The following is a 15,411-nucleotide window of genomic DNA, read 5'->3' on the forward strand; positions in this document are numbered from 1 at the left end:
CTCCCTCTCTGTTCTCTTCCCCCCTTTATATATCTTTTGCATAAGGCGGGAACTCTTTGTCTCTCTGGTTTTCCACCCCCCTTCACTGGAAAAGCACCAGGTTAAAGATGGATTCCAGTTCAGGTGACATGATCACATGTCACTGCAAGACTTCATTACTCACTTGCCAGCACACACATATACAGGAAGACTCACAGGTAAATACAGCCATCTGCAGACAATGGGAGTCATCAAGATTCCAAACCATCATTAATGGTCCACACTTTACACAATTACAATAGGCCCTCAGAGTTACATTTTATATTTCTAGTTTTAGATACAAGAGTGGTACATTTATACAAATCAGATGATCATACTCAGTAGATTATAAGCTTTGTAATGATACCTTACAAGAGACCTTTAGCATGAGGCATATCCCAGTTACGTTACATTCACTTATTACCGTATTTTCTCTAAAACTATCTCAGTTACATTATATTGACTTATTATCAAGTTTTTATAAAACCATATAGACTGCACAACGTCACACACGGAGGGGCATATGTTGAATGCTCCAAGGAGAGATCCAGGAGGTGAAGCCATGTAAGCTTCTTGCCCTGAAGACAGTCTGCTCCAAGGGAGAGGAGGCTCCCCAAAGTCCTGACTGGCTTTGTGGGGAGCAGTTCCAGAGCATCGCCCGGGGACTCCGTGACACTCCACTTTTCAGACACAATGGAAATTTCTACCATAGGGGTAAAGCTCAATTGTACGAGAGACAGTTTTCTTGGGGACTGATCCACGACTGTGGAGTGAACTCCCACATGAAGTAAGGACCATCATAAACTTCACCACCTTCAGCTTCAAGTGCAAGGCAAACTTCATTGATCTGCCTTGTCTCACAAAGACACAGCAATGTGTATATTAAAAAAACAAAACAAAAGAAAGCCCTACAAAACCCATAATTCTCCTTCTGGGGAGAATTTGAGAGGGAGAGAATGAACCACATGTGACAGATGCTAGACATGTTGCACTACTGGAAGGCACTCCAATATTATTCTGTTCTGAAAAGAATAGAATCCCAGAGGCCCCAGATTTCTCTCTGGATTAGCAAAAAGAAGAACAGGAGGACTTGTGGCACCTTAGAGACTAACAAATTTATTAGAGCATAAGCTTTCGTGGACTACAGCCCACTTCTTCGGATGCATATAGAATGGAACATATATTGAGGAGATATATATACACACATACAGAGAGCATAAACAGGTGGGAGTTGTCTTACCACCTCTGAGAGGCCAATTAATTAAGAGAAAAAAAACTTTTGAAGTGATAATCAAGCTAGCCCAGCTCTGGATTAGGGCTATCAGGAATAAACACATCTGGCCACCAGAAGGCACTGTCTTCATGAAAAATCACCCTTGGGAACATTTGTTTGACAGTTGTGAAACAACATAGGATCAAGTGTCAGAGTGCAGTGATGGGCTTTAAGGGAATGGCTCAGCAGACACTGAAAATTGATGATTTAGAGAGTTAGGGCTAGTCTACACTGGCAACGCTAAAGCGCTGCCACGGCACTTTAACATGGCTTTAACGTGGTTGTGGCGCAGCACTGGGGGAGAGCTCCCAGCTCTCTAAAAAAAACCTACCTCCACGAGGGGCGTGGTTCCCAGCGCTGGTGCACTGTCTACACTGGCAATTTACAGCACTGAAACTTGCTGCGCTCGGGGGGGGTGTTTTTTCACACCCCTGAGCGAGAAAGTAGCCGTGCTGTAAATTGCCAGTGTAGAAAAGCCCTGAGATTAGAGGACTACCTCAAACCTGAATGCTGGATCTAGGCCTGAGGTGATCTTTTCTTCTGAACCTTTTGACCAAGATCAACAGTACGATCAATTTAGTAGCTGTCACCAGGTAATTTTGGCAATTTCCTGCTTAGAGCCCAGTCCTGTGGACTCTTGTTCAGAAGTCCAGTTAAAGCCGAAGGGCGTTCTATGCATGGAGGATTTGCAGGATCAAGCCCTTAATTAGGGTTACCATATTTGAACATTGAAAAAAGAGGACACTCCATGGGGCCCCGGCCCCGCCCCAACTCCGCCCCTTCCCCTCCCCCCGGTCCCACCCCTTTCCCCACCCCCGGCCCCGCCCAACTCCGCCCCTTCCCTGTCCCCATTCCAACCCCTTCCCCAAAGTCTCCGCCCCCTCCCCTGAGCACCCCACATTCCCCCTCCTCCCTCCCAGCCACACGAAACAGCTGCACCAATTCTAAAGTCAGGCACTCCACTAGTATAGACTCCCATGACTTTAATGAAGCTGCTCAGTGGAGGATCTGCCCCGGCGCTCAGTTTTTGGGAGCGGTCAGGACACGCAGCTCACACTGTTCTGTTTCCCAGCTCCCCAGATGCCTTGGAGCACCCAGTTCTCCTCCCTGCCCGGTAAAATCCCGGACATTTTGAGCTATTTAATTCTTTAATTCTAAAACGTAATTCTTTATATGTAGTGAACTTTGTATTTTCATTTTGGCATTGTGTTTGCTCCTAGGATCAGGGGCAGCCAGGGTCTCCACGTGCTGGGCCCGCCACAAGCCAAGCTCAGAGGCTCCCATTGGCTGGGAAAAGCTCCAATGGGAGCTGTCGGAGCCAGCCCCTGCAAGCCCTGCCCCCGCAGCTCTGATTGGGCAGGTATTTCGCAGTGATCTACCACACTGCTGTGTCTCATCACAAATGGAGAGCTGAGTGCCATACAGCACACCCCAGCCCCAGGAGCTCTGATCCACTTGCAGGCAAGGCAGCCCGATGCCCATCGCAGCCAGAGCTCTGATCCCTCTGCACACTCCTGCCTTTTTCACACTGCCCTCCCCTCCTCCCCCACCACAGTCAGTGCTTTTTGGCGACTCCCCGGAGCAGCTCCCCCAGCGCTGCCCCCCACCTGTGCAATCAGCGGCGCATGGTACTCCCAGCTTTGCTGGCATCCCTGGCTTACCTTAGAGCAGGCTCTGGCGACTGCTGCTGCTCCCTGACTCTTCGACTCTGTTTAAGAGCCAAGCTGCCCTAGTGCTACCGGCTTCAGGCACTTCTCCTACCTGGGCTCCACCTGAGCTGCTCCTCCCAGCTCAGACTGTAAGAGCCGAGCTGCTGGCTTCTGGCAGCCCTCCCCTACCTCAGGACCCAGAGCTGGCTGGACACGTCCCTTCCCCAGCTCCAGCCGAGCTGCTCGGCTCCGCCCCCTCAGACTTACAGAGCAGAGCTGCAGGAGCCAGCGTTACCGGCTTCAGGCAGCACCCCCCCTGCCTCCGGACCTTGCACCGTGGGAGCAGCTCAGCTGGAGCCGGGTAGGAGAAGTGCCTGGCTGGGGGCTCGGGGTCCGGAGGCGGGGGGGGGGGTGCTGCCTGAAGCCAGTAGCGCTTGCTCGGGCAGCTTGGCTCTGTAAATCTGAGAGAGGAGGAGTGGAGCAGAGCCACAGGGGGAGAGGAAGTGCCGGCCATTTTCCCGGACATGTGTGGCTTTTCAGCAATTCCCCCCGGACGGGGGTTTGATTGCTGAAAAGCCGGACATGTCCGGGAAAAAGAGGACGTATGGTAACCCTACCTTAATGCTATGTCTATATAAGCATTTCTCAGGAAATCTCTCACCAGTACAGCTCCATGGATAATATTGCCAGCATAGAGAGGGCACAAGCATTATTACTATCATGCCATCTAACCCTGCTCAGAGCAGATCTGTATGTCATGATGGTAAAATTGCCTGTGCTTTTCAACACTAACACTCCTACTGTTACCACCACCCTGAAAACTGCACCAATGGGAGATTTAAAAACAAAGATCAAACCAAAAACCCTAGAGTAGACAAGGCTCTATTGTCTATGTGCCAAATATTTGTCAAGTTTGGTCTGCACTGTCTTCACTTGTGCTTTTAGATACATTGACAGCAAATATTGAAGCAATTCAGTCGCAGCTGCATTCTATAATAAGACAAAATGTACAGTACGAATACAATGTAGTCTTAATTTGATAAAAAAAATATAAGACCAAGTTACTAGTTTTAGTTACTGCTGTTTTCTTTTGGTTACTCTGCCATCACATTCATTTCTAATTCCGTGTCCAGGGCATATTCTTTAAATAATTGAAATTAACCTCCCAAATGAAAGGATTTGCTAGGGGTAGCAGCTACGCTTGGTACAGTCTCAGCCAATAACAAGTAAAGACAAACTCTGTAATTTCTAACTCAGCCCCCTACTGAGCAGTCCCATAGAGGGGTACAAGGGCAAATTTACCTTATGGGGTTCTTAGACCTCGTACTGTGATGCCTCTTCTAGTTCATCCTTCTGATAGCAATTAAGTCTAGGTTAGGGTTGCCAATCCTCCACGATTGGCCTGGAGTCTTCAGGAATTAAAGATTCACCTTTAAGTAAAGATTATGTCATGTGATGAAATCTCCAGGAATACATCCAACCAAAATTGGCAACCCTAGTTGCCCCCTTAAGATGTTTTGAGGGCTGCTATTCTGTGCTCCAGACAATCCCTTTCAGACGCCTCCCAGGTTTTAGCTGCTGGGTCCTCTACCCCCAGCCTCTTTGCCTAGTCTAGACAGCGCCTGTATCCCCCTTGGAAGGTTAATGACAGACACTGTTGGCCTAACTTTCACAGGTTGCGAGCACCCACAGCTAGATCAACTTCAGTACATTTTAGTCCCCATATCTCTAAGGGCTTGTTCCACCGACGGGAGGTTAATTTAGCAAATGTACAAACAAGGATCTTTTGAACAGTTAAAAGTAGTTATCACTAAAAGCCAGCCATGTTACTTCTTACTCTTTTAAAATACAGGAGGCAATGCTTATCAGAATAACTTGAGTTACCCTTAAATGGCCATAACATTAGTCCTGCCTTCCATGGGACAATTCCCCATGCTTAAAATTAAGCAAACGCTCAAGTATTGTGAGATCAGAGCCTAACTGGGTAACTAGTGGAGCTGGTTGAAGTTTTTTCCATCAGAAAAACAACAGCAAAAACATAGCTTTCAACTTCCATTAAAGTTTCCACACAAAACTTCCATTTGGGTCAGAATTCTCAGATTTTAATGAAAAACCAGAAAGTGAAATATTTTCAGTAAAATTTTTCAGGGTTTGGTTTTACACAAACTGAACTTTTTTTTAAGCCCAAAAATGGTTTTCAATTGTTGACACACTTATTTTTAGCTTAGGTGTTTCTTCAAAAATCTTAACATTCTGAAGAATCCCTTCCCCCTTCCCACCCCTAAATTTCCCACAAAAACTGGCATTTTTCCAACCAGCTCAAGCAACTAGTCACTTGGGTTGAAAGGAGCATTGCTCTCTAGTGGACAAAACAGATACCCAATTATCTATTTATATTTATGGACTGATTTATTATGACATGCATTCTGTGTCACTAAATCTTTCAACATAATATAATTTTGAAGAGAATGTCTGAAAATAAAGTGACGGTGAAGCCAATGGGAATTTTGCTGTTGACTCGAGTGGGCCAGGATTTCACCTACTCAGTCAGTTCAGGATCAGCGCACAGGCCCTAATCCTGCAAACATGAACATTGGTAATTACATTTGTTAGCAATCCCATTACACAAGGTTGAGAGGGGAGGGTGGTCACTTCATCTCTCTGTACCTCAGCTCTCTATTTGCAAAATGGGGATATTAATATTTCCTTTCACCCATCCGTATTCATCTTTTTAGACTGTAAATTCCTCCTGTGTGTCTTTATAGCACCTAGCACATTGGGGGCTGATTATGACTTTATTATGTAATACAAATACATAAGCCCAAATATGAGGAAGTCTCAGTACAAGATCTTACATGAAATCTGTTATTCTGTCCACAAGCAGACAAACCTTTGCTTACAGTGTGATTCTGTACTGTGTAGTCTGTTTCTCTCATTCAGGGATATCATAATGTTTCTCTACATTTGTGGTTATATGTAAACCAGATTCCACTCCTATTTTACATTCTGCATAAAATGCTTCCATTTCATATCCTTGCATTATAAATGTTGCCATGAAAGTTTTATGGGAAACGTGAAAGGTAAAATGTAGTTTCATCAGGTCTTCATGTTCATGTAAAAATAATGAAACTGATCAATTGTTTTACTTATGTCTGGTTTAGACTGTGGTTGATAGTTTTTATAGGTAGACCGTGAATGTCTTTTTGTCTGCCTTGAGTGTTTTTCAAAGCTAATAAATACAATTTCCAGAAAATGTCAGTCTTGAATTTTTTAATCAAAACTAAATAGTGCTATTTAAATAATAATGCATTATTATTCTGAGACTGAAAACATAATTACATCCTAAAAACATGCCAGATGCCATTTGGGGCCAAATCCTCAAATCTAGAGGACTTTGGATACAGAAGATATTGTACAGTTCCACTGTCCATGAGAAAGTAGGGGAGAGTAGATTTCCAGGTCTGTGGTCTCCCTTGTGAATCACAGGCATTTGGTCCCAGTGCTCTCCTGGCTTCGGGAGGTGGGTGGAAGGCTGAGGATCGTTAAAACATTCAAATTGTTATAAGCTCCTAGAGGTGTCAGCCAGGTTGGTGTCCCATTCTGTAGGCACTCTACAAACATACAACCCCTGCAACAGATTGCTTACATTGACCGTGTGGACACACTAGCCATTACATCCTGCAGAGGCAGAGCATAGCATCTACTGAGGTAATTGAATCCATTAGGCTGAATTAGTGGCTTTGAAGCAGCTCTGCTGGTACTGCTCAGTAACATGAGGGAAAGATTCCTCCCTCCTCTGCTACTTAAGTTGTTTGCAGAAGACAAGATTTACTCCTTAATGTTAAAACGTAATAAGCTCTATGTATATATTTAAGGTTCAAGTTTGACTTCTTCACCACACCCGCAGATACAAAATTAGAGAAGACCCAACATTAAGTTTGGGACTCCATAAATCACAATCATCCCAAACTGAACCCTATTAATGTAAATCAGCTTAGCTCCATTGACACCATCTGAGAATCTGGATCTCTCTCTTTTTGGAACAGGTTCATAGGACTTTTTGCTGACACATTTGTCTCTGTTACTTTCTTTGAAGATGTGCCTCAAAGTTTTTAGGTGAATTACAGAAAAACATGGCTGGCTCTCTGTGTAGTTGGCTGGGACTCTCATAAGCAATAGTCCCCGTTAGTAGTAAGGAGAACACAAATGTGTTCCAAGATTACTATGCTTGAGACATGGGACTGATACTGTATTCCTTGTGTATCAATTAAAGTCAGCCCCTTAGTCACAGTGACACTCACTCCAGCAGAGGAGGGAGTATTGCAGTATTGTCCATAGCCAGTGAAAACAGTACTCCACAGATCTTACCATAAATGGGATTGTGGCTTGGGAAGATGCACAGCCACTTCTGCCAACCTTCTAGACTTTCTTCTCCAATTATTGCAGCACCAAGCTACCTTACTACTGAAGTCAGCTTAATCGGCTACCTTTATCCCGCCCAATATGTTGTCCTCCAGCCTGCCTTTCTCAGCACATCATTTCCAAGTCTTGGTTATGACACTGTCATTAATCTGTCCCCAGCACCCTACCTGTGTCTGCTGAAAAAACAGGGCTGTTAGTCAGACTGAGATGTATGTGTTATCTATTGTCCCATATGTGATAATCTCCTCAGCTCCATTCCCTTCAACTCTTGCAGTACGATTTCCAAGTATAAATCAGTGAATTCATAGAAAGCCAACAATCTACGCAGGATAGCACTGGAATGAGAGGATAATGATCTCATTCCCAGTTTCATAACAGGCAAGTGGAAAATCCTCTATGAGCCAACTATTTTCTAAGTTTAGGAAACTGTAGTCAAAGTCTGATTTTATTAAACTTGACCAAATATTATTCAATATTTAAAAAATTATACAGTACTGACCAGTTGGATAATATGATGAGCAACAACAAAATGTATTGAACAACTATTTTTTCCAGTGTTTGACCAGTTCTAATATATATCTTCTGACAAATGATCTAAGTAGGTAGTTAATGGTTTTTGGAAAGGTAAAATGAAATAAAAACCAGATGTTTGAAAAGATGACTAAGACAGTATCTAACTGTTTGTACAATACATAGCTCAATAGGATCCTAATCATGGCCTTTGGGCACTACTGTAATATTAATAAAGACTAAGACATCAGCATTAACTCCCAAAAAGTACTGTAATAGTATCACTTCCATCTCTGAGTGATTATTTCTATTTATCACTAGTGCAAACATCAAAACTTCACCAAACATCAAAATATAATCCCAACTATACATATAAAATGATGAGGGTCTAAATTAGCTGTTACCACTCAAGAAAAAGATGTGGAGTCATTGTGGATAATTATCTAAAAACATCTACTCTATGTGTGCGGCAGTCAAAAAAGCTAACAGAATGTTGGGCATCATTAAGAAAGGGATAGATAATAAGACAGAAAATATTATATTGCCTCTATATAAATCCATGGTACACCCACATCTTGAATACTGCATGCAGATGTGGTTGCCCCATTTCAAAAAAGATATATTGGAATTGGAAAAGGTTCAGAAAAGGGCAACAAAAATTATTAGGGGTACAGAACTGCTTCCGTATGAGGAGAGATTAATAAGACTTGGACTTTTAAACTTGGAAAAGAGACAACTAAGGGGGGGGATATGATTGAGGTCTATAAAATCATGACTGGTGTCGAGAAAGTAAATAAGGAAGCATTATTTCCTCATCATAACACAAGAACTAGGGGTCACCAAATGAAATTAATAGGCAGCAGGTTTAAAACAAACAAAAGGAAGTATTTCTTCATACAACACAGTGTCAATGTGTGGAAGTCTTTGCCAGAGGATGTTGTGAAGGCCAAGACTATAATAGGGTTCAAAAGAGAACTAGATAAATTCATGGAGGATATGTCCATCAATGGCTATTAGCCAGGATGGGCAGGGATGGTGTCCCTAGCCTCTGTTTGCCAGAAGCTGGGAATGAGTGACAGGGAATGGATCACTTGATGATTACTTGTTCTGTTCATTCCCTCTGGGGCACCTGGCATTGGCCACTGTCAGAAGAAAGTATCCTGGGCTAGATGGAGCTTTGGTCTGACCCAATATGGCCATTCTTATGTTCTTATTTAATGAAGGAGGTGATAGTTTCATTTGATTTCACTGTCAGCCTTAGGCAGAAAACCAAACAAATAAGGTGATTCAACAGTTTTAAAATAGAGAGCAGAATTAATTTTAAGTGTATTCTCAACCTGAAAAATAGAAATACAAAGATCATACAATTCTAATATGATGCTAATAGTTGGTTTTTTTTAGTTCTCTGGCAATTCCAAAGAAATAAAAATAATAATAATTTTGGGTCAACCTGAAAATAATTTTGGGGTGGGGGGGGGGTGGAATATTCCAGCAACACAAAAGTTACAAAATAACTTTTTCAGACATAAAGTATCAGGTCAAACAAGGTGTTTCATTCTACTCAATATAAGATTCTTTGTTTCAGCTTTGGGCATCTTTAACTTGAAAAATAAATAAATAAACGCAAAAGGAAATTTGGAAGTGAAAGGCTAGATTCACAAAGGAGTGGTGGCAGCCTGCCCAACAGCTAGTGGCTAGGGTACTCACTTGGAGGGGGAGTAAAGTCCATGCTCCAGAGTGGGAATTTGAACCTGGGTCTCCATGATGAATACCTAACCAACAGACTAGTGACTATTCTGGGGCAGAGTTAGTCTCTTCTGTTGAGCTGTTCCACTACACTTGAGATACTCCACTAGAACTCGACTAGCTTGAGTGAGAATGACCACACTGCAAAACACTATGTTCTTTGATTAGCGGCACAGATTGATTGGATTAGCTGAGTGATGGGGACACTACTATACCTTTCTCCCACCTGTCGTCAGTCTTGTCTATTTAGACAGTAAGCATTTTGGGACAGGCACTGTCTCCTACATTTTGGTACAGTACTTAGCACAATGGAGCAAGGATCTCAGCTAGGATTGGGACCAGGAACTACCATAATACAAATAGTTTTTAAAAATGTTATTTTGAAGCCAGCCTTACAGGTTGGAGGGGCACCAGACAAAACAATATTCTCACCCCTTCCCTTCCTATTAAGTCACCTTTCGTCAGCATTATAATGAATTCCAATGCAACAGTGCATTCAGTTAATGAGCCTGAAAAAAATTGCCGATTCAGTTTAGTTAGGACATTCTCAGGTTAAGATTCTTATTTGAACATAGCTGAACTGCTTTAGGATCCAATTCCATGGGATGTTAAGTGCCCTTAGTCTCCCACTGAATTCAAGTGGAGTTGAGAAGGCTGCATCAGGCTCTTAAAAAAAAATCAGCCCCATTGAGGAGAGCCCCAGAAGGTCATGGTTTTAATAGGTTCAGAACTAACACAAGAAAAAGACCTCTCAGCTGTACAATTATTATTTTAAAGCTAATCAAACTCTTTTGAACCCTAAATAGGATTGAGATTGTGTATTAGTTTCAGATCCAGCTACACTCATTTCTAATCATGACATCCCTCAGTGAGATGGCTCAAGTGTAGAAATGTTTGGTCAAGAGCAATCACTCATTTTTTAAAAGGGATGGCCTGACTGCAGAGACAATAGACCCTCAGCCTACAGTGAGGTCTGTTTTAATCCAAGCAGCCTGCTCCTTATTAGAAAGGTGTGAACAGCCACAATCTACTCCATTTTAAGTTATGAAGAGCCCTTGGCCTCCTGCCATTTACCAGTGCTGCCATCAGTTGGGCAAATTGTGGATGCTCACACTGAATGGAAGTCCTTGTGTCCTCTCCCCTTCGTAAGCATCACTGCCTCTTACTGGAGACTTGTGAAAGTTATTTCCTGGATTGTACAGCTTGGCATGTTAATCAGATGCTTTGTTTTACTGCAGGACGTTCCAAAGTCTTTAACATTCTCTGCGAGTCAGGAATGAAATAAAACTGGCGTAGGTGGAGTGTCTGGGGAAATGAGACTGCTCTGGCACAAAGAATTCAGACAGGTCTGGAAGGAGAACAAGGGAGGTTTCCTTCTGACATAACCAATAGCCATGAAAAAGTAATTGTTTTAAAAAATTAAAAATACACCACCTGTCGCTTTATTTAATTATGGGTTTGCTGCTACTACTGCATTGGAAATCCATGTCTGGTCTCCCATTCAGTTTGACCTGACAGTAACAGCTTCGCTTGTGTTATTCATGACCACAGTTACACCTATCATTTACAGTAGTTGAGTCAGTGAAATAGAGCAGAGCTCAGCAAATTAATCTGAATCTGGTCTATATAAAGGTTTCAGACAAGTTGAGGACAAATGACCACTCCTGCTCCACCTCCTCAGTGGGGTTGGGGTTTGATTGCTGAACTGTTTTCACAGCCCTGCTGAAGTATCCCAGGCAGACAGTGCAGGAGGGCATGGGAGAGAGGAGACGGGGAAAATCATAGGAAAATCACCTATGAAATAAGCAGGGCTCACAGGTTCCCCTACAGAAGATTTCTGGGGACAGTGAGTGCAGGAAACAAGTGCAAAGCAGAGGATTTCTGAATGTGGAGTTTTCCCACAGATTTGCTATTAATGAATAGTTAGAAATGCTTAACAGCACCTGGGCTTTGCCTACATTAACAATTAGTCATCCTTACAACATGCCTGGGAGAGTGGTATTTATCACCTCTATTATACAGATGGGGAAATGAAGCGAATAAGCAATTTGCTCAAGACCAAAGTTAGTGAGTGCAGGGATTCCTGGCCCCCAGACCCATATTCAAGGTATATCTTCACTGCAGAGTTAATGTGGGTGATTGGCACCTATGACACTTCCAGGGGTACCTAGGGTTGTGAAACACCTTGCTACCATCTGCCCTTAGTGTGAGGAAGCCTTGTCCGTGCCTGTCAGGGGTCAGCTCCCTGACTCCACCGGCCATGGGCAACACAAACTCTCCCCTCTAGGCCTACACAGGCCCTACTCTCTCTCTCTGCAGGTTAGCTATAGGCACGCTCCAACTTCTAAGCATCTCACTGAAGTGCCCAACCCCTGTTCCACTGGACACTCACAGAATTCACAGGTTCGCTGCTTCCAAAGAAGCAGTTCCATCTCAGATCACCACTCTGCTTAACACACAGCATGTAGTGAAAAGTAGTAAAAAAAAGTTTTTAAACAAAGTATAGCGATTCAAATGACTTCATGTAGAAGTATTGGAAACAAATGGTTACATATAAAATAAAATCATAAAGTGCATTCTAGAACCTAGACTTACTTAACTAGATACTTTCATGTCTTATAGAGCAATGCTAACTCAGCCTTCTTCCAGTGTTTTACAGCCAGTCATGGCTGTGTCTCTCCATTCCTAAGACAAACACACTGTTAGCATGCCTCCTCAGTGAAGGATCCAGGGTATACCTCTGCACCCCTCCCCCCTGCCCGATATACCCCAGCCATTGTCTTTATTCATAAAGAGGATCCCCTCCTGTGTTTATTTCTTCCTGTACATTTCCTCTTAAAGGTTTCACAATCTCTTGATTAGTATTCAACTCAGTATGCAAACAGGCATCCATTGTGAGACATACACTATGCACATGAACAGACACAGAGAGAAGCTCTGTTACCTCCTGAGTGAAAGGAACCTGTATGAGACATGTCCCCTCCTGGTTACCTGAATTTAAGAACATAATTTTCAATATAGACATAACTCCTTACATATTATCCAGACATACATTCACAGTGGGCTCTTGGTAGAGACCTCACCTGCCACCATATAGTGAATTATTATGCATATAGTGACTCACGGGATCCCTGGTAAACTTTAGGCACCCCATGCGCTCTTCTAGTTGGTACCTAGAGATTCCTGGGTCACAGCACCCACATTAGCCTAGCCACAGTGTGAGCAGTGCTGCATTCTCATGTGTGTGTCACTAAGACCTGTGGAGACATAGCCTATGTGCTCTTTGTGCTGCAGTAAGATGAGCCGCTCCATGATTCTCTCACAGTAAGTGGTGGGAGAACCTGTGTCTCTTTCTGGGCTCTTGTGGGAAGGCATGGTAGGACTATCAGCACTTGAGTGGTTTAACCTGCATCCTCACTGCAAAGTGGGTGGGTTACCAGCCTGAATTAAAGCGGAACCCAGCTCTAGTCTATAGCGACAGGCAAGCCAGCTAGCCCAGGTTGAAAGCATTCAGAGGTTTGCGTGTGTGGCTGGAAGCTGGGTTGGGGCAACCCAAAACTCTTACTCAGGTGTTAGCCTCAGACACAAAACCCACATAGGTTTCCATTGGAGGCTGTCTGGAACTTCAGGAAGGAGGGTAGCAAACAGGCAGGGTGATCACTAATATTCAGGATTTAAAAAATAAAAAATTGAATCCTTATTCCTAAGACCATTTGTGGCCTCTGCAGTGAGAAGTACAGTTATGCATCCCTCGGTCCCACTTCTCCACAAAGTGGAAGCAGACAGTTGACTGAAAGCTTGGCTGGTGGCCTCAGTGCAATCCCTACTGGACAGGTGCCCACAATTAAAGTTTTTAAAAGTGCCTACGTGATTTAATTCTTATCTACACATAAAAGTTGTACCGCTTTTAATTAGACCAGTCTAGCTAAAGTGATACAACTCTCCTAGCATTGACAGCTCATACCAGTAGAACGGTGCTTATATTCCCTTCAGGGAAGGAAAATAAGATATACTGGTATGAGGCATTTTTATACCAGTACAAATGCATTCGTGGTATGGATGTCAGTAAAATTTTTGTTTTAAAAAAATCATACATCTAAACTAAATAGTTAAATCTGTACAAAAACTGCATAGCCCAGGCCTTAGAAGCATAAGTTCTATTGACCTCAATGACTATGACAATCATAATAACCATTAATGCTATTTTGCACTCTCAGAAGAGGCCAGAGATTCGGCCATCTAAGGAGTTCCCTTCTCACAAAACAGGATGGGTCCCTTCACATCAGGACTAAAGCACAAAGTCAGGGAAGTATGGGAAAGCTTGTCCTGCTGCCTTACCTTTTCTATAGCAAAATCGAGGATACCCTTCTCCAAGGATGTCAAATGCTAAATCTAGGTTTGTTTGGTTTTATAGATCTTAGTTATAGGACAGTCAACAGTGGCTCCAGAATATTAAAATCCTCTGGGGTAGTAAATAAATGTGATGCAACTATCTGAGACTCATATGTTTATATAAAAGGCTATAATATTTCAAAAGGACTCTTATATAATTTAAATACCTTTTGAAAACAAAGAACAAGAAAACCACATAAAACTACAATGCATAGTCAATAACTTTATAGTTCTGACTCCGGGCAACAGACGTGAGGAAAGTTAACTATAAGGCTGATGCTCCATTTTATACTCCCACTGTTGGGCTTTTCTTTCACAAGGATCCCAGTCAAGATTCAATGTGAGGCATCAGTCTTAGTTTTGTATTTCTTGGATTTTGATAGGTTTTTGGTATCACAATCTTATTACTTAAACATACTACATTGCGACTTTGCCAACTATCCTAGAGAGAGACACACACACGGCCCAACTCTCCCTAGAGTTACATGACTGCAACTTCCCTTTTTCCTCCAAAAACAAATGTTAACATTTATTATTTATTTGTATAAACAATAGCACCACTCAAGTTCAATACTGTGCTAAGCAATACACACATACAAACACACACAGAGAGAGACCCTGTCCCAAAGATCCTGCAGTCTAAATAGATAAAGGATGGGAGGAGAAACAGAGGTGAAGTGACTCTTGCTCATGGTCATACAACAGGTCAGTAGCAGAGCTGTAAAGAGAACCCAGGCTTCCTGACTCTTATCACAGTGCCTTATCCACTAGCCTACATGGTCTCCTGATAGTTTAATACTAAGTAAATTTCTCCAACAGGGACTGATTCAGGTGAAAAACAAACAAGCAACAAGAGATTCATTCCCATAGAACCATGGTCCACTACTTGACATTTCTTTAATATAGAAAAGCATCCTAACTTCATTCTTCTGCTTTTCTTAAGTGAAATTTCTAAATACTTGCTATGACTTAAACCTGTTTAAGGAAAAGCAAACAAAGCAAAAAATCCTTCGTTCTCCCAACTTGCCTCTAACAAGTGGCTGTATTTTAACTTAGGCAATTGTGAAGCCCTTTTATTACTATTTGATTTTTCTCCAACTTTGCCCTCTTTAGCCCATAGTGAAATGCACAAAATCTATTCTGAATGTGTATCATTAGCACCAGCAGCGCCTTTAGGATTCAGTGCTCATCCATAATTTGATCTTTTCCTCTTTAGTGTGCTCAGTCACATTTGCTGAGTCCTTATTATTTCACATGTAACAAAGTTTAGAGTTCAGCCAAGGGACATGCTGCAGTAACAAACCATGAAAATAAAAAGGTCTAGTCTCAGCAATGCAGTTTGGTCATGCTAATGCTATGGGGGGGTTTGTTTTGTTTTACATATCAACTTTGACTGAATCG

Source organism: Chrysemys picta, chromosome 8 (genome assembly GCF_011386835.1).
Source record: "Chrysemys picta bellii isolate R12L10 chromosome 8, ASM1138683v2, whole genome shotgun sequence".
In the NCBI taxonomy this organism is placed as follows: Eukaryota; Metazoa; Chordata; order Testudines; family Emydidae; genus Chrysemys; species Chrysemys picta.